Source organism: Gambusia affinis, linkage group LG01 (assembly GCF_019740435.1).
Source record: "Gambusia affinis linkage group LG01, SWU_Gaff_1.0, whole genome shotgun sequence".
Classification (NCBI taxonomy): Eukaryota; Metazoa; Chordata; class Actinopteri; order Cyprinodontiformes; family Poeciliidae; genus Gambusia; species Gambusia affinis.
Window position 1 is genome coordinate 34,164,150 of NC_057868.1, and position 24,483 is coordinate 34,188,632.

The 24,483-nt window shown below is 37.9% G+C and overlaps 1 protein-coding gene across 1 annotated transcript in view; it reads right to left on the bottom strand.

Annotated features, from left to right (window-relative positions):
- Positions 1 to 19,864, bottom strand: part of LOC122832574 (metabotropic glutamate receptor 4-like) — a 171,086-nt gene extending 151,222 nt beyond the window's left edge. Inside the window, exons 1-2 of the mRNA XM_044119466.1 lie at positions 18,885 to 19,864; positions 18,298 to 18,799 (exon numbers count right to left, since the gene is read on the bottom strand). The gene's annotated coding sequence lies outside the window, so the exon portion shown is untranslated. The remainder of the gene's footprint in view (positions 1 to 18,297; positions 18,800 to 18,884) is intronic.
- Positions 19,865 to 24,483: the final 4,619 nt, after the last annotated feature.

Here is a 24,483-nt window from a genome sequence, read left to right on the forward strand (position 1 = left end):
GTTTTGCAGTGCACACCGGGGCATTATCTTAAATTATTGGGACATTAGGGGAGGGGAATGTTCCCAGCATTACTCCTCTTGCTGTTATAAAAATGCTTTATAATGCTTTGATTTTAATGCCTTTGCAGTCTTGGTAGCATTTTTCTGCATTCCGCAAATTGTTGAATAGAATTATTCATTTGCTTTAATTTTCATTTTAGTTTAATTTTGATCATCATTTAGTACAATGTATGGTGAAGAGTTCATATGAATGACAATCACATAGTTAAATGCAAACTGGAGAAAGCCCATAAAATGTAGCTGTAGATGACCAAATGAGGTGAGACTTAAACACTTGTATCTGTTCGCTTTGTGATCACTCTACCAGTTTCAATTGATGCTGCTTTCCTTGGCTCAGCAATTGTTCAACCGTCAGGTTGAGTCTGCAGCAGAGCCTTCATGTGTTTGTCTGGAGGAAACTTTTTGCTTTCATCCACACTCCCTTAGCCACATCACAGTATGTCTCTAGTTCAAACATTTAAAAAATAAGTAAATAGACTGTCTCCGGGATTATTCTAGAGCATTTCTCATCTATAACTGGAAGGGAGGCGGGGCAGACGGACAGGTGAATGCATGAGATAATGCTGCTGTCTCAGATTTCTCTGTGAAGATAAATCAAATAGACACAATTGTGGAGTCAGCATAAAGTTTGGATCAGAACTGATAAAGCACCTGGAACCTAGTTCAAATTGTTTGGTACACAGTATGCTATGATAACCATTTCTTCTCTTCTGACATTTGGAAAGACTCAGATTTATATTAAAATGAAAACTGTGACTTTGATGCAGGTGAATTCTTCTGATCCAAAATACAACTATGGTGCTTCATAAAGCTGTTGATAGATAGAATACCAGTGTATATGCCAAATGTTCTAGATTTTTATTTAAATGATCAATTTCAGTCAATAGCTTACTTCCTTCTAGCACATAAAATCCCAGGAAGATGGATTAAAGTTTGTTCTTGTAAAAAAGTTAAAGCATGGACTGTTACAATCACAAGAACAAACTTTGCATCAGAACACATTTTTTATTTCCATTTTGGATTTCTTGAGCTCAAGCTGATTGCATTAAATGGTGTTTAAAAAAAAAAAAAAAATCTTTCCATAACTTTGAGAGTTGATTCTAATTTTAACATGCAATGTGTTAAGCTATGCAGCTCTGACTTCACACCAATATGTCCTCCAAATGTAGAACTGAGAGACAGATGTGGTGTTTCCAAACTGCTGTTTGCTTCTCAGGAATACGTCTCTGTCTGTTGAAAAAAATGGAGCTTATAGAGTGAGAGAAAGAGATAGAAAACCAAAATCTTTTGCCTTTTAACAAGCGCAGCAAAAAGTTCTGTTTGTGGTACCTCTGAAAAACTCGATTCAATCCGTTAAACTGGCAGATTGGTGCAGCCCTTAAAGCTTCAAAGCAAAAATATATTCTGATGCTCTCTCAAGGCTCTGATCCGATGCCAAAAGTGGGGAGCTGCTGCAAATTCTGCAAGACTTAAGGCTTCAAGCTGAAGATGCTAGATGTCCCAGATACAAGTAATACAAGGCACACGAGCACTTCAAGCAGGGGAACACTACACTAATTTAGCAGGGCTGTAAAAACCATGAAAGTAGCAAAGAATCTCAAACTTAAACAAATTTAAATACCCTGGAAGGCCATGATCACTTTGTTAATGTCCTACCGCTCAGTTTTAATTTCTAAAACAAACTAATTGAAGAAAAAAGGAAGCAGCACAGCTTTTGTCATTTTTCCTCATGCAACATGAGGCATTTGCTTAAAAGTCAACAGGACTCAAACACTTGCAGTTTAGTGTTTAAATGTCTTGTCATTTTCAATCACGATCAAGGACACTGGTCTGGGTTCATGTTTCCTGCCAACCTTTCAACATGACAAGTTTCACTGTGCCATGTTGTGTCTCTCAGAAACCAGTCTGACCCCCAGTAGGGATTTTCTGAAGCCCAGATATGCCTGCAGACTGCTTATTGTAAAAAGCAGTGAACACGGCATAAAAACTCTCCATATCACCTCTAAGACCAGTGGTGCAGTTTACGAAAACCCCTACAGTTCTGTTCAAATATTGTTCCAACAGCCATGGCGATCCTTCCTTTTGTAGGAACGGCTGCCTTAGCCAGCAACACAATATAGTACAAACCCTTTGTAATAAATGTTCATTCTCTGCTTCTTCTTAGAGTAAGATCAAGTTACTCTAAGAATGTAACAGCATCAAACACATGAAAATTAACTCTCTCATTGGCTAATGTTTAACCTCTAGAACCCGACGGACCCACCGGGTCCGTCGGGTTCTAGAGGTTAAACAAATCCTTTTATGGTGACAACCCTGCGAGGTTGAAGTGCTAACATCTGTCGTATACTTTACACATCCACAATACTGGTGATCAAAATGCTTCACAATATCAATACATACAAGATAAACATATTAAACAAGATATATAAAATCAAAAGTGCCACCACATTTTTATGTATTACAAGCTTGTGTTAAAAGGTCTTGAGCTTTGATTTAAAAAGTTCATTTATAGATTGAATACCAAGTGAAAGCTGATTCCAGAGTCAGAGTACTGCCAAAGGAAAGGCTTGGTCAGCTCAGTGTCTGGACTTTGTCTGTGGAAGAGTCATTAAATCTTGACTCTGACCTGAAAGATCCGGTGTGAAAAGAGTTCAATATCTATGAAGCGATTCTGAATAAGTAGTCACCTACATTTATACATACATTAAAATTATATGACTGCAATAAAAAACATAATTTAAGAAGTGATTAAATATATAACATTACAAACGTTTACTGAATTTATTCATTGACATGTAATGAAAGCTATCCAAATAAATAGCTTATCATCATGGCTTCAGGGTTCTAATTATAGCATGATTTTCAAGGAAGACATCTGTTGGCTAAAAGGTTATTTCACCAAATCAATCAAAAGTTTTGATGAAGGGTTTTAGCAAAAGTCTTGGTATATTTAATTGTCTGCAAAAAGTTCACATCTTAAAGCTTGGTGTGCGTAAAATTGCATCCTCTAATAAAGTCATGTGATGAATACACAGATGAGAGGTTTTTTTAAGTAATGTTGATGAACATATTAAAATAAATGGCAGAATAACCTCACAGTTAGAATTCTAATTAAGTTTATTAATTTGCATTTAAAAAAAATCTAAAATTTTTTAAAAACTCTTCAGCTGTACTTTATTGTCTCACAGAGCCGGCTGAGTTTACACGTGAACCTCTTGAGGCTTACTGCGCTGCTGTTATCGCTAAGAGAACCCTATGTGTCATTGCCCTTGTATTTGGGAGAAAAACAATTATGATTCACATCTGGGACAGACCACAGATTGTTATGAAGAATGACAAAAGTTAAAAAAAAAAGAAAAACAGAGCAGAGGAGTGCCATCATATCCTCTCCTCAGGAACTGAGAGAGGAAGTGTCAATCTGTCAAACCCTGGATACAATCTTCTACAACGTGACGCATGGGACGATCATTGTGCCCTGTCACTGGCAGTCCTTGTCGTTGATTAAGGGTTTCATCCTCTGTTGGGCTTAGCTTTGGGACGCCTGCTCTTTGTCTTGTGACATGCGTAATTTCCTCCTCGCAGTGCCCCATCTTGATAGTGAGCTAATAGAAACTCTCTGTAGATCTGCTCCTAATGAAGACAGATCCTCAGATGGCAGAGCCCTCTCATTTATATTGCCAGCCTATCAACTTCTTTTAAAGGGATTAGACAACCTCTGCACAAGTGGGGGTAGGACAGAAAAGGGTGTCAAAATAGTCTGAAAATAGATTTCTAACAACATTGCATTGTAACCAGGTCATCTGTCTATAGCCAATAAAAATCTGAGAAGACTATCAGCACAAGCTGAACTGAACTGACTGTAAGTTAGGTTTTCTTTCTGTACATGCAAAGTAGCTTTCAGTGCAAGTCCTTTTTAGCGATTAACTAGTCAGTTGTTGGCTTCACTGAATGCATGTGACATAAGTATGTCAAATAAGGAGGTTAATTGCAAAAGAAGCTGCGTGTGAATCTCATCCGGCCTACCAGCATTACTGTGTCTTAAAATCAACAACCAAAGAGGTTTATTGTATTGAAGAGAGAAGCTGTCTGATATTTTTTCATCTACTATCAGGGAGGTAAAATCTGATACGAATCTTCTATGATTTTGGCATCTTATCTCTGGAGATTGTATATTTTTATGCTTCTGACCTCCTTCAGCTTCCATTAGTCTCCAATAATCCTGTGTGTCCCACACAGTAGGCTCAAGGGAACAAGTCTCAGTGGCAGCGAGTTTGATTAATGAGATTTGTTAACTAATATCATCATTAATAATTCACCACAGCCTCCTTACCAAGCTATTGTGTGTGAATAGAGCGCTGCATTTTTAGAAACTGGAGCATATTGTACATGCAGACTTTGGTGAAAATCTCTGTTTCAACAAAATTGAACCTTGAAAATATTCGCTACACAATGTCTGAAAGTGACATTTAAATCCAAACGATTTCACTCCTGAGCAACTTTCGTCTGCTGTATGAAACACTTGATCATCCATTTAGCTCCGGATGTTCCATCCATGCAACAAAAACATAAGGCAAGGCAAATTCAGTTGCACAGCAAATTTCAACAACAAGTAAGTACTCAAATGTCATCATAAAATCATCAAAATGTTGAAAAGAAGACTAGAATAAATCAATGTTCCAGTCATCATTAATAAAAGGCAGCTCTATACAAATGGGGTTTTAGCCTTGGTTTAAAGAAATTCATCAACAACAGATCTTTAATGTATTCTGTATGTTGAGCCATTGTGATTTTTAAACCAACAGAAGTATTTCAAAGTCTATTCCCTGAGGGAGCCAGTGTAAGGACTTTGGATCTAGGTGATGTGCTCTAGTTTTAGTAAGGACATGAGCAGCAGCATTCTGGATCAGCTGTAGCTTTCTGACTATAGTCTAAGTATATCAATATTTAACTCTTAATAAAGTGTTCAGCCACAGTTGGCTTCAACTCGCCTGATTGCTGTCGGAGTGTGTAACAGTACACTGAACCAATAGTTAACAGAAAAGGCTTTAGCCCTCTTAAATAAATTGCTCAATGATCTATTACTATGGAGTCGGATATGGAGAGTGCTTAACTTCATTTAGGCATTAATCGAAACACTCTCAATTGTTTAGCTTCCCGTATGCCAGTCTTATTGCCTAGAAATATCAGAAAATCATGGTATGAACACTTTTTTCAGTTTCACAGTTTTATAAACTCCATTTATATCACTGAATGTAAATGTAAAATTTCCAGCCCTCAGGCTATGATATTACTAAAACATTTATCAAGTTGTTTTTTTTCAGCAGATATTTATAATTTTATGATTTCTTTACGTTATTTAAGACGTTTTTAATGATAATTTCGTCCAGTTCAGAAAACCTATTAAAAAAGTAAATAACATTACTTTATTCCTGTAATGATTCCTCGAACTTCTCAACACAAATCTGCACTGCAGAAGGTAAACAGATCACTGCGTGTAAGCCACTGCCATGATAACCTTTTAATGCTTAAGATTTTCAAACAAAAACACAACATAGATCCTTGGCCAAAGGTTTTTAGTTTGCAGTGCCTTGTAGAAAATGTTCTGTGTTGCTGTGCTTCTTCCTCTCACCTGTAAACTCGGATGAGCTCCACAAAGTCACCTTTCCCTTTTAAACATCTGTAAAAATTGATTTGTTTAACTTTTGGTGGTCGAAATCTTTCACTTTCTTTGTACTTCTTACTGAGCTCCTCATCCAGCTCAGAAACATTTACATTTCATTGAACTCCACTGGATCCCCAAGAAACTCCTAGACTAAGATGTTTCAAGGTAAATCTCTACCTCCACCTGCCACAACAACAAAAAGCAGTATTAAAAGTCCTGTGTGCCGTTTTTCTGCTAAAAAAAACCTTCTTTGTCATTAAATCTCTGATCAATTTACTTTGGGAATAAGATTTTGATCAATTAGTAAAGAAAGTATACAAAGCGAATATAGTAGTACACCTGAAGTCTAAGTTTTAAAAAAGAAAAAAACTTCAGACTTTTCGAAGTTGTGTCTGAAAATAGAAACTTCCTGTTTTTTTTGTTTGTTTTTTTTTATATGTCACACTGGATACGTTTAGTGGCTGGAAAAGCTGCAATTTATTTTGCACCTAAAGGGCAAAAGCAGATGCCAAAATTTCCAGCAAGCATCTAAGCAATGTCATCTCATGCTGTCCAGAGTTCGACCGGTGAAGATTATTCCAAAATTAAACCCTGGGGTCATTTATGAGGAATCTAACCCGGGCTGCATGTTTGCTAAAACCTGGAAACACACTAGCTTCAAAGAGCAATACATTTGCATTAACATTTCATACTGATTATCATCACTGCTTCCGCTTGTACAGGCTGAAAGGCCACAGCCCAAGATGGAGAAATTACGCAAAAAGTAATCTTGAGCTGAACAGAAAAAAAATACATATTACCAAAAATTATTATATGACTTCCTGATGGAACTCCGGCAATGGCTTCCCTCCTCCTCATAATTGAAAGAGCGCGGGGCAATGGCAGAAGTCACTGGCACATAATGCAACCGAGGAATGAATGTATAAAGTGTAATAGATCGTGAAAAGAGCAGTCTGATGACAGAGATGGAGCATTTCATTAGAAGGTCTGAATCGAGTCTAAATGGGTGGTTGCTGGCGCAGTACTCAGTGATGAAAGGCTGGCAGTAAAGAGTTCCCTCACAGTACACCTGGAAGATGGCCTTTGTTCACACAAAGTCATTAATTACAAGTTCCTGGAGTCTGCACCGCGTAGAATAAGGTTTCAGTTAGTGCCCTAATATTTGTGGCTTATGTGCACCTCCACTTCACTTTCTGGGGGACAAATGCAAATGAGAAAATATCCATATGCAGGAGGGAGAGGGAGACAGGAACTGTTCCACGATGTCCTACTAAATGGAGAAGAATTTTGTAGAAATACATATAGGTCTTCAGACTGTTATTTGAAAAACCATACATACAGAACACTCACATAATATAAACTGGAATGTTTTTAATTTAAATTAAGAAAACTCTGTACCAGTTGTTTTGATATAAATTTTGTAAAATGTGTGTTTTCGCCTTTAAACAGGCAAATATCAGCTGAAGCAGCAAAGCTTAATCTTGTGGAATGCCCTAATATATCAAATGCACTCTATGCCATGTATTAATATTTCTCTACATGAGTATGACATCCACAGCAACAGCTCCAGGCTTTGTAACAGTACCGCTGAGTGCGCCTGTGTGTTTGCATCTGTGTGCGTTTTGCTGTGTGCATGCTTTAGCGTCATCCTGCCAAGTTATGGAGCAGCTGGGGTCTGGAACTGTGTTTGTATTGACTGAGGAAAGTCTACAGTGACCCTATTACAGCCAGGTTGTAAACAAAGAAAGAACATGGTCTGTAAGTGAGGTAACAGCAAATACAGTCCATAGCAGCAGATTGCATATTCTGACCACATCTCCTCTTCTTCCCACAGCAAATCTGTAGGCAATAGAAGTCTGCCTTTACAACGATGTGTTTGTTATGACTATAGACGCTCCGTAAATTAAACAAGATCGTTTCCTTCCACTGTAAAAAAAACAAATTAGCAGCATTTGTAGATAACCAACATTATCTAAAAAGGGAAATATTTTAATAATGAATCGCAGCAATAATTACTTGCATGTGCCAGTTAACCAAGGCCAGGATGAAATTCTCACAGATTAATTAAAGTTCACAGTTTTAACCCAAAGTATATAAACGGAATAAGCAGATTTTACTTAAAACAGAAAATCAACAAGTCCTGGTTCTGCTGCTAACATAATATATTGCTTATTACATCTTTATTAATATCGTTCGTTATGTTAATTTGTTGTTTTGGTTTTGATGCAGCTAATTTTAGCTAGCACATTTTTTTTGGAAATGTCTATGCCTAATTAGTTAGGCCATCTGCTCAGGCAGAACCTGCAGTAAGCCCTTTTAGAGACATGCCATGTGTGGCCTGCCAGCTGTAGTTTTAAAGCAGTTTTAAATTAGTAGGAGTGATTGTCAAACAAGATCTGTCACAGAGGCACAATTGGAACTGTTAGCTCTCTCATTTCTGATGTGTTAAAAGAAATACTTCTATATGACTGTTAAAATATGAAACATACAAGTGCAATATTCATTTAAGATATTTAAAATGTGACTTGCAATAAAACAAACTATTTTACTAGACTTTGTTATTGTTCAATAATTGTCAAAATTTTGTTTGACAATTATTGGACTTGCAAAGATACTGGACTTAAAAGTATTTACAATGTCAATGCGCTTTCTGGTCGACCATCATGTTGTTTTCATAATAAACATGTATAAGATCAACTAAAGGTGTTTTCAATCTGTACAAGACTATATCCTACATGTTTATGGGAAGCACAAATATATAACTCAATCATTCCTCTCGTTTATTGTACACAGGCACATAAATTTGCTATATTATTTTTCATAAAATAGTATTCAAATCTATCTAGAAAAATGCTATTGAAATGTTTTTATCTGCATTTGTTCTTATTTTCTTTAAATCATAATCTGTTTTACAATTACAATAAAACACAAAAAGAACAAAGGAATAAAAAATACCCTCTTGGTAGCATTTCTTTTAGCACATGCATAAATGAGCTGAAGGTACGCACCGTACCTCCGGGACAGACTGTGCAGCAACAATGATCACTGGTGTTTTAGTTTCCCCACCCCGACTATTTCTATGGGCACAGGGCCAAGTCACTCCATGCTGCCGGAGAATGAGATTGCTGTGACATTTCCCTAGTACTGGTGTAAATTCCATAGGATTAGCAGATATGTGTGCTTTATGTAAAATCCTTGAATTGGTCATGAAGCTTTACTTCAAGTCTAACATCTTGGTAACCTGGCATCACTGGCGACCACATCCTGTGTTTCAGAGGCGGATTAAAATGATGCTGGAACTTCAATAAAGCCATGTATCTATGCAAAGCAGATCCTATATTCTAAAGGAGGTATTAGGGAGTTAGTGTCCCTATTATTTAAAAGCAAAGGGGCTTCGGCTGAAAATAAAAAAAAAAATTCACATATAGCTGAAACCAGAAGCACATATAAAGAGACATGTACACATTTTTTCCCTCTCTATTTGTTGTATGAATCAGACCCAATCTTTCCTGTTTCAGGTCAGTTAGAATTACCAAATTATTTATTAATGATTACTATCTCTCCAAATAATGATGTCACTGCCTTTCAAACGTCTGCTATAATAGGCATGTTTGAATTCATCAAAAGCACATTTTGGATTGCATTTTAAGCTCTTACCTATAACCCATTGCTTTCTTGTTTGACATAGGAAAGTCAAAAAAAATAAAAATAAAAATAAAAATCAGCCAAGATATCAGGAAGAGAACTGTCGTTCATCCTCCATTCCATCTGTTCAAACTATTATGCAAATATAGACATAATTGGACGTTGCAGTTGGAACTTTAGACACACCATGGTTCCAACTGCTAACTATGGAGATGGCAGCATCATGTTGTGGGACTGTTTCACTGGAGGAACTGACACACTGAAATGCATGAAATCCATGATATTGTGAGAAAAGAACACTATGTGGAAATATTGAAACCACATGGATCGTCCAAATGGACAATAACCCTCAGCATACAACCAAAGAAGTAGTTACAAATTGGCTAACTACAACAAAGTCGATGTTTTGGTGTGGCCATTATAAATCCATGACCTCAATCCTACGGAAAATTTGTAGGCAGATCTATAAATGCACAAATATAGCAGTCTACACACAACTCAGATACAACTCAGTTGTGTCAAGACAAATGGGTCAGAACTCCAGCAGACTATTGTGAGAAGCTGATGCAAGGAAACCCAAAATATACAGTTCACAGGCAGTGCTACCAAATACTGATGAAATGTAAACTTCTGATTAAAAAGAGATTGATATTGATAATATGGAATCATTGGTATTTTCTTCATTATTATGGCATTTCACAAACAGTAATAATTTTGTTGATTCTAACTAAGAGGTTTGGTCTGATTTAACATCAGACAGATCAGGGAAAAAACGTGAATAAAACCTATTGTTTTATTCACTGTATGAGTTTCAATTGTATATATTCTGCTCTCCATATTGTTTGTGGGATGCTTTATGCAGTGAGATTTCTATTAAATAAGATCTTTTTGATCCATCGTAATTTAAGTTGCCTTTTTGTTTTTCATGCAGCTGTATTTCTGACAGCTACATGAGGTGCTGTTACTCTGACAAACATTTGTCAAACTGGTTGTCCTGTATATAATAAACTTCTCAGTATTTTGGATCATCTCAGTGATGAGTAATGCTACAGTCACGCCCATTTTGGCTGAATCAGACGTTGTCACTCTGATCCTGGATGTCAGCCTCTGTAAAGAGTAAATTTGTTCCGTTTGTGTTACGTCTAATGAAATTAAGAGCTGCTCCTACCCTTAATCTGACAATTTTGTGATGTCTTGTTCTGCCACATTAGTAAGTAGAAAGAGTTTGTGGAAATCAACCACTAAAGCATCACTGTAACAATTGTGTTTGGTCATAACAGCATGTGTAGACACCATTTACTAAACAAAAATTAATTACATGAGCTATGAGGGAAATCAAGCATTTTATTTTGACAGTGATTCTTTGGAGAACTCTGCAGGTTGTTTATTCTCAAATATATATATATGTATATACACAAATGCGCTCGGTTGTCTGCATCCCGTTTGGTTAGCAGTCTGCTTGTGAATAATTTGCCACTTACAGGTGTCAAACAGAAAAAGCTAGAGGGGCTGGACATGTCATCCCTCATTGTTGGCTGCGCATTAGTAATCAGGACTTGATGTAAATAGAGACATCTCATTACGAGTGAGTGAAAAGTGTGGTATTGAGGAAGGGCAGGGGCAATGACAAGGATTCTCAGAGTAATGGGCTCTAAAAGATCAGCACACCATTAAGTGGACCTGCGAAGCACATAGTAGCCCTTCAGGCCCATTATGGAGCAAAACACTGGCAAGCTAGACAAGTACAGCCTCTAATGGCAGGCTCCCTTTACAATTTAATGTTGTTAAACGCAGCTCTGTGGATGTTGTTGAGACGCCTAATATGACTGCTGGATTGAACTATTGTCAGCTACTGTGCAAGATGCTGAATAAATCACTGGGCTGTTTTTGTAGCTCCGATGTTCTACTTGAGCTAATTTGCACAAGAGAATCAACAGCAGTCTACTTTGCATTGGAATAAGGTCGCTGCATTTTCTTATACTTCCTGTCTCACTTTATTTAATTGGTGAGCTGAGGATTCAGTTCTAATTAATCATGTCCAGAGTTAGCTGTCAATTATTCCTACAACAGTTTGAATGAAGTAAAGAAGACTTGTATAAGATTACTTCCCAAAGATCCTAAAAGGCAACTAGAAATGCTAAAAATTAAAAATGTAAAAAAATGGAGTCCTCTTCCTTATCCTGATGAAGATTTAATATTATTTTGGTAGCTTTTCCTCTGGAGCTCATCTGAAATTGTACTCAATGCCAGGAATAGTGCACAGTGAGATGGGTGGCTGTTGACTGCGGGATTTAGGAACTTAAATGAGCTTTCCTACTGCTGCTGGCAAGAGATTTTTGCCAGGCGCGGCTGTGCAGAACAAGAACTAATCTGGAGTGGTCTGTTGCAGCTAAAAAGAACTGGCCCTGAAGTCATGCGTTACAGTGGGAAGTCTGGATTATTCCCCCTCTCATTGCTGCAATTTTCTGCAACGTGCCCGCAATAGAGAGCATTTGCACTTAATTTTAATCACCTCTGCTTTTCCGTGCAGCCATAACTGTAAATGATAAAGTCAAAAATTATAGTCACATGTGATAATATCTGCTTGATTACAAAAATTCTGTCTTTTTGTGGCAGTTGTGAAAGGTTTATAGGCTACATGCCTTTAAATCTAAAGATAGGCTCATCCATATTAATGAGCAGCAGGCAGGTCTTAACATTGACAAAGAAAGTGGGAAAATGCCTCAACTCATGCATTTGGAATATCAATGAAAAATGCAGAAGAGAGGCTTCCTTCATGAAACACAAGACTTGTGTTCCTTTTTTAGAACACAGAATGCAGGAATAGGAAAATGCAAGTCCCTCACATACAAGGGTCATTGCTCCCAGTGTTTTAGAAACTTCATTGTTTTTCCCTTTTGCATATTTCAGCATATGAAACAAAGCTTAAAAACATTTAAAACAATTGTACAGTTATTCAGTACAGAATTTCTTTTTCTGTTTTATTTAAAAACAAATTTACTATTTGACAAAGAAAACAAGACAAAGCTACAGTTTTCAAAGTATGAGTTCTTTCACGGAGAGGAAAAAACTTATTTGAAAGAACTTGTCATTTTGGCAGAATTGTATGTGCGCTATATTTAATATTTATTTTAACTTTAATTGCCCGTTTTAAGTTCACATTACATGCCAAAGCAATTCATATCTATAAAACGTTGTTTGTGGTTCTTGAGCCATTCACACTTGTTGGTGTGGTTCGGCTCACTATCCAGCTGGATAACTCTGGTGCTTCAGGTCACAAACTGGTTGCTGGACATTTTCCTGCAGGATTTTCTGCTACCGTGCAGAAGTCATTGTTCAACAAATCTTCAAAACATCACTTTTTCTCTAATACTGTGTTAGTTTTACTCCAAAAGCTTCTAATTCTGTCGTCAGTATTTTCTAGCAAATGTCTTTTTGGACAGCAGTGTTTGTTTTACATAGCCCTCATATTTAAGTACTTTCTTTAGTCTAGGAGTATGACATTTATTAGATTTAAATGTGGGGACTAAAAATGAAATTGAAAAAATGAATGTGGTTAATCACAGTTAATTTCATGGTGTAACAAAGGGGGGCAAAACTACTTCATGTTGGGCAAAAAGATGCCACACATGGAAGAGCCACATGATTTTAGCTTTGACTGATCACCCCTGAGGTCCAGGTGTGAAAATAACTGAAAGACATTTTAAATCAAATAACCATTAAATATGTTCGAACCAGGGGAGTTTTAACAAGTTGGAATTGAAAAATAGCAGGGTAGCTTCATCACATCCCAACACAATGGGTTACTAAATTAACAGTTTATTCATGCTGACTGCTGAATCCAGGCTGAAAAGAACTATTGAATTTATCTACGCAGCTGACGCCAAACCAAGACTGCAACTGTCCTTCCACAGGAGTGATGTCATGGCTTTTATCTGAAACAAAGTTGGACATAAATTTTGTTATTAAAAATGGTCGGATCGATTAGAGAACCAGACGTTAAATGTTTGCATATGGAAAACGAGGTTTGCATTCATCAAATTCTTTATTTAAGCTCCTTAAGCCATGACCAAGCACTTATTTTTGTAATTATCAACAGTCAAGATGCCTAATTACTTTATTATCAGTAATATCCGTTCAGGAATAATCACTGTGTTCTGAAGCAAATGCTTTTTACCCCAGTTTGGTTTGCATTGGCTGACTTCCAAGACACATACAGATGGCCTTCATTGCTGCCATTTTGAAATAGCTGTTCAAAAAAAATCTGTTGAAAAACACAAGCTTTCCTAATTCAGTTATACGTCCAACAGCAATCAGCTAATGTGTTGCATCACATGCGTCTCTCTCAAGGTCGGGGGACCACATGCTGTAACTATTTACGTGGAGTAAACTCTAGAGAGCCACATAAATAGAGCTTTCAAGACAACAGTTGTGTGCTTAGATATTATGTTGATCATTCAGATTAAAGCAGTTTTTTAATCATCAATGTGGAAAGAAGTTCTAATTGAATGCAGAGACGGCCACTTATCCAAATGAGTAGTTCTTGCAAAATATTCTGCCACAACCAACCCTTCGAGGAAATTCATGCTGCTGATTTGGCCCTAAATGAAAATGAGTTTCACACTCTGTTAAATAAACACTGGACTGATATAAAAGAGTAAGAAATTTGGAAATTGTTTTGACAACAGAAGTCAGTAAGATTTGAGTATTCATACCCCAAAAACTATTTAATATTTCTCCAAATCACACCTTTCTTTTACAATTTGGATTTTTAAAATGTAAAAAAATAATAATAATAAAAAACTTTGTGTTTACTTTCACTTTGTGTTGGTTTATGACATAAAATCACATTAAAATGCTTCAAGGTTAGTAGTTGAATGTGATAATATATGACTTTTATGCCATTCTTCTGCAAGGCACTTGTTAATATGCAGGTGTTCAGATACTAACACCTGGACACCTGCATTAACCTGAAAGTTTTTCAATGGGTAAATATATATATATATATATATATATATATATATACATACATCATTTTAAAAAGATTGCTTGGACTGGAGATCAGTGGTGGCCTTTATTTAGTGAACACTGGACCATCTTTATTCTTAATCCTGATCATTTTTCCACAACAAATACAAATCTTTGTCCAAGACATCATCATCTATTGACTGAATTTCCTAGCAGCCAATGATAAACTGACATTTAAACTGTGCTGGATTATCTGCATCTCTGGGTTCTGGAAACATAAAAATGACAATATTTATCTTTGCAAGCTTGCAGGGTTATTTAAAAATCTATTTTTGATACTGATGTGCTACGGTCTAGGCCCACTGGAATAAATTCTCCCTGTTGAAACTGAAAATTTAAGGATGCATTTAAAATGTGAATCGAATCCAGTTTTGCTGAGGAGAGCATGCGTAAGCAAAACAGTTGATCAAAAGCAGATTGATTTGACATCTTGTCGTGTGCGTCTTCTTTATGAAAAAAAAGCCCTGCTGGGTAGGATGAATTATTTGTTTCTTTCATTGTGCAATAAATCTTGTAAATTAACCAGAGTGCCAATGGATGTCATCTCCAATTAGTGTCAATTGGCCCTCTAATGAAGATGCTCAACCTGTAGGCGTGTTGAAGCTCTGACTCTTTGATGAGGTTACAAACAGCATGGATGTTTCGCTCAGGAGAATTTAGACTCAATTAAAAATAAAACATGAAAATGATGGGTTTCTGTGTGCAAATGCTTACATAAGTCATTTAAAAGCTAGAAATTAATCAAGTATTAAACAACAAAGCTTCTTAAAAGTGTCCCAAAGAGAATTATTTGGCAATTTTAGAAAATGATGTGTTGAATTGGTGAGGATTGGCTCTGGTGGGGTTTTTTGGACATCATCACACCGTGGTCAGCACAGCAAAGCCACACAGGCATCCCACTGACGAACAGATGGGCAGCAGGAGAGGAATGCAGAGGAGGTGATCCAGAATGTGCACACACCATGATGGTGAGACAGTGATAAAGAACAGCAGAAGAATGGATTTCTAAAACTCCTCCAACAAACTGAGAAAGCGGCTGTCTGCCTCTCCCTCGTCGTCTGTCGCTCTCATTTCCACTGCTGGATGCCTGCGAATTTCGACGCTGACGTATGTGCTGGCTTTCTGCGCAGTGTGAAAGGAAAAGGGAAGAGATGCCGACGAGGAGAATAATTTATTGCACCCTATTCCTATAATGTCACACTAACTCACAGCGGCATGGAAAATAAATCATAAAAGATGAAGGAAGTGACAGTAAATATATCCTGGATGATTTTTCTGGGTTTAAAGGGGGCATAATCAGGTCTGGAACAGAACACAGAGCTGGTAAATGTCTGTCTGCTAAAGCAAGTTGCATTTTGTTGGATTTTGAACTCGGTTGGATCTTCTGCAAGCTTCAGTTCAGAACAGTCTGTGAATCACTGATTGTTCTTTTGCAAATTGGTTCTCAGACAAAAGCAGATGCTTATAGAACAACTTTATTCATGACCTCAGCCCACACTCTGCCAACTAAAACACAACTTGAACTTTTGATTCCAAGATATTTTTTTGTGTTTGGTGCACAGCTTTAGACAGGGAGTGCAGAGAAAGACAGGCCAACAAAAGGTCATGTCTGAAAATAAGCAAATTATGCCTATTGGGAAATTATAAAAGGCTTTTGATGGCTGTAAATTCTCCTTTTCAAATACAGGGTCAGAAGTCCATGTAGACAGGGAACTTACAAAATCTGGATGTGATCTTTAAAGAGAGTTCATCTGCTAAGTTATTCAGCGCTAGATGCAAGTCATGAACTTATGACTTGCAAAACTATTTATGCCAATTGCAGTTCAACACAGTTTGTTATACCATAACCATCAACAAGATGGTTTAATGTAATAAAAGGAAGTATGTATTTCTTCCTTAGGATATTGACATGGAAGGTAAACTAAAGGGATTTATATTCATTGTTACTTAGCCCCATCAAAATCTACCATACTCTGTCCCCCCTTTATTCATTATGTCACCCATTTAGAAACTGGAGTTCACCTGAGCGTTATACACTATCTGTTTTAAGAAGGCTTCATGGGTTGTTCATAGAATACTAATGAACAAACAGCATGAAGACCTGGAAATGCACCATGTCAGGCATAAAGTTGTGCAGGTACTTAAAATGGGGTCAGGTTATAATCAATATCCATCCATCCATTTTCTTTACACCCTTCTTCCCTAAATGGGGTCGGGAGGGTTGCTGGTGCCTATCTCCAGCTGCGTCCCGGGCGAGAGGTGGGGTACACCCTGGACAGGTCGCCAGTCTGTCGCAGGGCAACACAAAGACATACAAGACAAACAACACACTCACACACACACTCACACCTAGGGAGAATTTAGAGAAACCAATTAACCTGACAGTCATGTTTTTGGACTGTGGGAGGAAGCCGGAGAACCCGGAGAGAACCCACGCAAGCACAGGGAGAACATGCAAACTCCATGCAGAAAGATCCCCGGCCGGGAATCGAACCCAGGACCTTCTTGCTGCAAGGCAACAGCTCTACCAACTGCGCCACTGTGCAGCCCTATAATCAATATCCTAAGGAAGAATCTCCTGAAAGAACAATAAACTCCAGAAATCAAGGCATTAAGGAAAAGTGTTGTAAGAAAGTCAACCAAGTGTGAAGTTGGTCACAGAACTATAGGCAGGTGGTCTCATAAAATGAGTCCAAATCTGAAAATATTTTGTCTACATGCAAAGTAGTATGTGAACACACCAGCACCACAATGAAACTTGATTTTGGCAGCATTATGCTTTAGGGATGTTTTCAAAGAGCAGAGAGAGAGAAGCTGGACAAAGTCCTTTGGAAGATAGATGAAGCTAAAAAAGATACGAATTGTGTGGAAAAAAAAAAATCTGTTCAAAGCTATAAAAGAAGGACAACGTTATAATAAAAAAAAAAAAAAAGCTAAAATGGAAGGCTTAGACCAAATCATCTTCAGCTATTAAGATGGTCCAGTCAAAGTCCAGGTGGAAAGCCAATTTGGTATCTGTGGTAGTGGTTTCAATCATTGACTTAGATCAAATTGCTTTGTCCTATTTCATTTAGATGCACCTGTATGCAGAATTAAAGGCGTTTGATCACAAATTATTATGCAAATCCAGAGATAACAAGAACATGTTCTCACATCATCTGGACATGCCTGCAGAGAGGGATGTTTTCTTTAAGGCATCATGTTTCACAGTCTAAGAGCTGTAAAAATGTGAACAGCAATTAATGGATTCTCAGACAGATAGTGAGCTGAGGCATCATCAGGCATCTTGCCATATTTGCAAGTAAAAGCAATGTAATAGGCTAATTGGAAAACAACACATTTGACAGCAAAAGAAAGAACCTGAATTAGATCCACAGACTCCTTAGAATCACTCATCTGAGGAGCAGGAGAAAGCCAAAAGAAGCGGGAATAAAAAAAATAGAAAAAAAGTGGAGGGGAGGGGGATTTCAGAGGGGGCAAAATCCTAAGAAGGGGTTCATTGTACAATCAACACCCCCAACAGCCCACCAAGAAACGTCATTCCTCATAAGCCTTTCACCAAATGTGATTCATCTGTTGAGTGTGATCGGAGAAGCCTTCTCTGAGGCAACACACACATTTGAATATTTATTCGCACTGAAAGGTTTTTTTTTAAAAAAAAAAAAAAAAAAAAAAAAAGTCCCAACATTTATTCTTGGATTAGTCACAAGAAGCCCATTCAAGACAGTGTGCATGTCATCACTCGCACGTTTCACTCATTTAAGGTGATCCTGCTTATAAAAGCTAACCAGGGCAGCACTCTCCCAGATAAGAAATCACCACACAAGTGTGTAACTCAGTGATGTTTGACTGCAATGCCACTGCCGAACCCTCCAGAAAAAGAAAGAAGAGAAGTCTCTTACCTTTCAGCCCTCTTGGTTGAAGTGAGCTGAAAGTGGAGAAGAAAGAAGTTCTGCAATCTGTGCTCCTTTCCCGCTTGGTTCCCCCTCTTCCTCCTGCGTCTTTGCCAGCCAGTTCCAGTCAGCAGCTCTGGATTCCCCCGCTGTTTGAATGTTGCATCGTGAACCCCCACAGATTACGATAGGGAAAACAACAGAAAGAGAGGTGGGAAGTGGAAAGGGAAATGCGTTTTTTTCTCTCTCTCTCTTTCTACACAATCTGATGTCTGCAAGTATCTCTCCGGATTAGATGTTTTGAGAAGATCGTCTGATTCTCCGTCAACTCTACCGCTCAGACGCTGTCCACCAGCGAGTGGTGCTGAATGAGACTCCGGGGCATGACTGCGGTGGTTTCCTACTTTTCTTCCTCTCCAGCTTCTTCTGTTTGACTGCACAGATCTTCCCTCCCTCCACGCAACAGTGGCTCTACTTCCTTGCGAACTACAGACTTTGCAGGACGCTGACACTAATGAAAATGTACAGTAAAAAAAAAAAAATTAATAATAATAATAATAATAATAATAATAATAATACCAAAATGTAAAACTGACTGAATGAGTTACGTTGAAATCAGCTGCGTTTCAAAGCCGGATCAATAAGAGAGGTGAATATAGAGATGGGGCGAGAGAGGAGGGGTTGCCTGGCTGTAAAACTGGTTTTACGCAAATGAAAAGTCGTTCCAAGCTCGGTCATAAAGCCAGGGGATAAAGACGCGCACAGGTCTTACAGAATGTACACCTCCCATGAGATCTTGCACAGATCACAGAGTGCAGTTGGTGGGATTTAGGTGTAAAATGGATCTGGCGACCTCGTAAATCTGCCCCGCACAGTTTTAGCTGGATTTCGGCTGCTGTTGCGTGTGCGGCGCGCATTTGGATTTTACATACAGAGGCGCTGCTCAAAGAAAACAAATCAGTAACGCATCTTCGCCTTCCGATCTTCTCCATAGTTGTAGCTTAACTCGCTCTTTCATCATTTCAGTTCTATTACCCGAGATTTAGAGACCCAGTGGGCTCGATGGATCCTACAGAGAAGGGCTCCTCCTCAAGTTAGACGAGTTGAGGCTTCATTGCACACTACAACACCCAAATACTGAAATTTACTCTTAAGGCGCCGACTAGCGCATCTTGAGCTCCAGTGCCACCTCTCCGCGATGCTTTACATCTGAATAATTGATGTTTGTTGTTGTTGAGTTTTTTTCTTCAGTTCTTGAACCGCATCAAGGTGCTGCACAGACGCCTCGCTCCCTTTTATGTACTGCTCGCCGATTAGTGATTATCCAGGATCCTCCCGCGAGTCATTCCCACTTGTTTCACTGGCATCGCTTTTCTTTATATGTTTATCATTACTGCACTGATTGCACTTATTGATTCATCAGTCTAATCAGTTGCACCGGTGGCTCTCCCAGTAATGAACCGAGCAGAAACAGCTGGTTTCATTTCAAGCTGCACTTTAAAATGAGCTCTCCGATGTGGCCCCCAGGACATCCTCAACAACAAGCACAGCACCACAAAGTCCCCCCAAGCTAAAATGTGTGTCACAGGAGAATTTTGTGGGTTTTGCCAATGGATGTTTTTGCTTAACTTGTATTTATTTATGTTTGAATTTAGCTTGTGAGTGTAACTCCCCATCCTCTTGGAGAATTTTCGGAGAATATTTAAATAATTGCATTTTTTGTTCAAGATTTATTTTTGTAGTGCAGATTCACAAATGTAATCTCAAAGCACGCTTCATAAGCCAAATAGATGCTATTTCTATCCATATATGTGTAAAGTAATATTACATTTCTAGTTCTAAAACAAAGAAGTCAACCTGAATTCTTTTACAGTCTTTACATATTTTGAAAAGACTCAGGGAACAAACAACAACAACAAAAAACAATAGATGTAGTAGTTTTTAATATTTCTGGAAGACAAAAAGACTGTTGATTCCATGCTGAAGTGTATCTGGTTGATCCTTCAGGGCTCTTGTGTGTTAGTGTGTCTGCGTCCCACTACCCCAGAACCATGAGAGCCTTCTACAGAGACAGGTGCATCTGACAAACCAGTAAGACTTGTACTCTTCATCTTTAAAATTTTGCCAGATTAAATAGTTTTCTGTCAAAACAGGACAAATGACATATGTGCATTAATTTAAGGAATGTGTATTACTGCAACTATCTCCCTATGAAAATAATAAACACTCCAGGAGAACTTAAAAAATCATACCGGTTAAAGACACACACACACATATACTCAAAATACAGATGTTAAACATTATGCTATTGGTCTGTAAAAAACAAAATTATCTTTAGCCAAAGTACATTTCAGAGTTGCTCGTCAAGTATGAGCCGTATGGGTCCCTCAGTTGCTTAGACACTTGTTTACTCAATGATCTCAGAACTAAAGTTGAGGCCGCATTCAACCTCTGTTTCTCAGCTCAGGAGCCAACTCTTTGAAAACATAATTGATTTTATTAAAGAGGCTGACCAAGGGAGTTTTTAAGCCTTTAATGTCTGCATTTTAACATCTTTCTTTCATGCAAAGCTCCTATGCTAAGGCTTTGTTTTCTGTCTTTCCTTTGATATCTTGTGTGAATGGTGCAACACATATTTTCCAGTCTGACTAGATGATCTAGTCAGTACACAAGATCATCTTTTCCCCAGAGATGCATCCTGGGAGAAGAGCCTCTCAAGAGTTTCTCTGTATGTAGATCAGACAGGAGTAAACATACATTACATGACATGATCACAGAATGCATTTGTCAAATCAACTAAAGTCCACTGAATACATCAAATCACACAAACTCTCGTGAGGCAGCACATACCAGTTTTTGGAATCAGGTGTTGTTTGGCTCAGTTCACCCTGGAATGTTTAAGTGTTATCTTAGTAAACGAAGAACCAAAACCCAACACAGAGTCAGGACAAAAACAACAACAGATTGGAACAACTGCCATTTGACAGAAAGAAACCAGACAGAGTATGTGAAACTTTTCCCCTGATCAACCATAGTTTGAGAAGTTAAATAAAACCAGTAAATAAAGTTAGACAAGGTAAATTCACAGAAATAAAGTCCTTTAACTTAGAAATGAAAGAGTCTTAAAACTGAGTTCATGTTCCATGTTCAAGTCAGGACAGTTTAGTTAAATATTGGAGGACACAAACCTTTACTCTGTGTAAAAACCTCATTATAACAAGTAGTTTCAGAGATGAGATAAGTTAATTTCACCATAGATGACTGTCCGTTTTTACAGTGTACAGCCTTAATAACTGCACAGATTGTGTCTTTACTTACTTGAGATTTGATTAAATAGGAGCACCACTTCCAAACACATTTTGTTTTTTGACCAGTATGGAAATTCTTACAAATTAAAAATGTAAAATGAAGGCTGATTAAACGAGTTTTAAAATCTAATATTTAGCTACAGACACTTAGATTTAAGTCTTCACTCTGGATGGGCAACTCAAACAAGTTCCAGTCAGAAGAAACATTGCTAGTAAAATTCAATGATTACTTAAATGCATAAAAAATACCATGGGTTTGAAAAATTGTTGCTTTTATTGTATAAATTGTGCAGCAAGGCAGTTCATTAAGATTAGACTTTTACCTTAATTAAGCTATTAGCTATTTTTCTTACTTAGTCGTTTTAAATATACTGAATGGAGAAAGTCAAGTACAGACAGCATCCTAATGATTCCCCATATGCTATGGGCAGCATTTAGGCAAGGATATGTCCGGCCTGCTTTGATCAGTAAAACTAACTGCTTCAAACAGCTAGAATTCTCTCTCTCCCTGTGTGTTTCACTCACATGACAGTTGAGCTGCTCTTTAGAACTACAAAGACTGAACGTTAGAACTACAACATGGTGGAACTGTCAGTTACTACAGAGGAGGACTGAACTGGCCTTTAGAACTACTTGTGTTTTGACCATTACATAAGTGATTTAAGACAATCACTGTTACACATGGGATTTTACCATTTATTATGAAGCGTACCGAAAATTTCAAAATAAAAGCCTTGGCAATTTTTACATCTGAGAATTGCTCTTTTGAGCATTATATAACCGATTTAACACAATCACTGTTACACATGGGATTAGTTTGGGCTTTTGAAATGAAGCTTGCTAAAAATTTCAAAATAAAAGCCTTGACAATTTTTACATCATGTAATTGCTCTTTTAGGCCTTATGTGACTGGTATGTCCAAAGCACTTTTACACATTGGGTTGGTGTGGGCATTTATTATGAAGCTTTCTGCAAATTTCAAAATAAAAGCCTCAATATGCGCCCCAGGAAATAAAATGATTCGGGATTATCTGTTTCCCTCAGGTTAGGGAAATGCCTTGCGCAGCAAGGCAGTTCATTAGCATTAGCCCTTTAGCTTAAATAAGCTTTCACCTATTCTACTTACTTATTAGCCATGTTTACTATACTGAATGGAGTAAGTAAATTACAGAGAACATTCTAATGATACCCCACATGCTACTGAGAGCATTCACGCTAACATTAGCATTTTTGCTCATTTTACCTTAACATTATTTGAGTGACGAGACTGAAATGGAAGCTTAGGAGTTATGATTAGATTATCATTGAAACAATTTATATACATGATGAAAGCACAAGAAGATCACTTCCTCCATCTGAATATCCTTCCTGTTTGTCCTAATCCTTTTACTAGAATTTCCTACCTGTTAAAATATTTTAAGTACAGGGGCGTTTGTAAGAATAAAACAGTATCAGACAGAGGAAACAAGTTTTTCACTGAAATGATAGGATATGATTCATGTACACTAATATTACACTGCTATCACACAGCTTCAGTCTCACATATTATTGATACCAACATCTATTTAGCAAGGTTTAGTAATAAAAAGTGTTATTAAACTAAAATATTTTAAAGGATATGGATGGAAAAACCCACAAAACACTGTATTTTGTCCTGATTAACCGCCAAATAATAACTTGTTTACAGTAACAACAGGAAGCTGCCTGCCTCACCTCGAATCTGTTCTCTGGTTTCTGATCGCTCCTCAGCCACGAAACACGTCACACACACAGCTGGTGACAACAAACACTGTGCATTATGTACATGAGCTAAATTATGGAAAATCAGTTCATATATGAAATGTTTTTTAACCATTTTATTGGCGGCGTACAGACAGGAGGAGCATGCTCTCATAGGATGGCAGCCAGTGAGAAGTTGATCAGTCCCAGGTGAGGCTCAGCTGCTTCTGCCTCACCTGCTGCGCTTCTGAGCATTTGAATGGGAAAATGCAAAAATTCAGCAATTTTGAAGAAAAAATAATCAAAATTGGTTAAGCTAAATAAAAAATAAATACTTTACAGTACAAACCACAGGGTAAAAATAGCTATCTAAATTATTTTTTCCATTATATTTTTCCATTATGACAGGTGAGGCTCTGCATCACTTGCTTCCAGTGACCGCACCTCACTGGTAACTATGGCAACCAGTGGCAGTTCTTTCTGTAGTCTGGTTGGTTCTTCACATCCGTCCTGTTGATAAAAAATCCATCAGACAAGCTCTGAATACCAAACAAAACTGTGACGTCACAGTGTGACGTCACAGTTTAACTCCAAAGGCAGAATTCTGACATCACCAGCCATTATATAAGCTCCTCACATCATCAACTTTCATCACAGCCGTTTAGCAGCCTTGTTAATACGCTTCTCTTGAGAATTGAACCTGAACAAGCAAACCTTACAATGGAGACCAACCAACATATAATCGAAGAGGTTGCATCCGACAACTTTGTCAAAAAGGAATTGCAGCCACCAATGACACCCAGGCGGAAGAAGAAGAAGGTGTCGTTTGCAGTTTGGTTGGAGCAGCAAGAGCTGAAGACGTCTGCTGAAAACATCCAACAGCAGGACGCTTCACCTCTGACTGACAATGGATTGATAACCAAAGCTCTGGAGGCAATCGATCAGAAAGGGGACAAACCGACACCTGACAGTGAGTCTAAGGAGAAGAACCTGGTACCATCTAAAACCTGGTCGGAGGAACACGTCCCCGCTGACCAAGAGGTTTCTGCAGAAAACACTGAGAAGCAGAACGAATCACTGGTCAGTGGAGAAGAGTCCACCGTGGGAGGGCAGGAGACAGTGAAGGTAGCAGAGAAAGAACAGCCCTCCATGTCAAAGGAACAGCTAC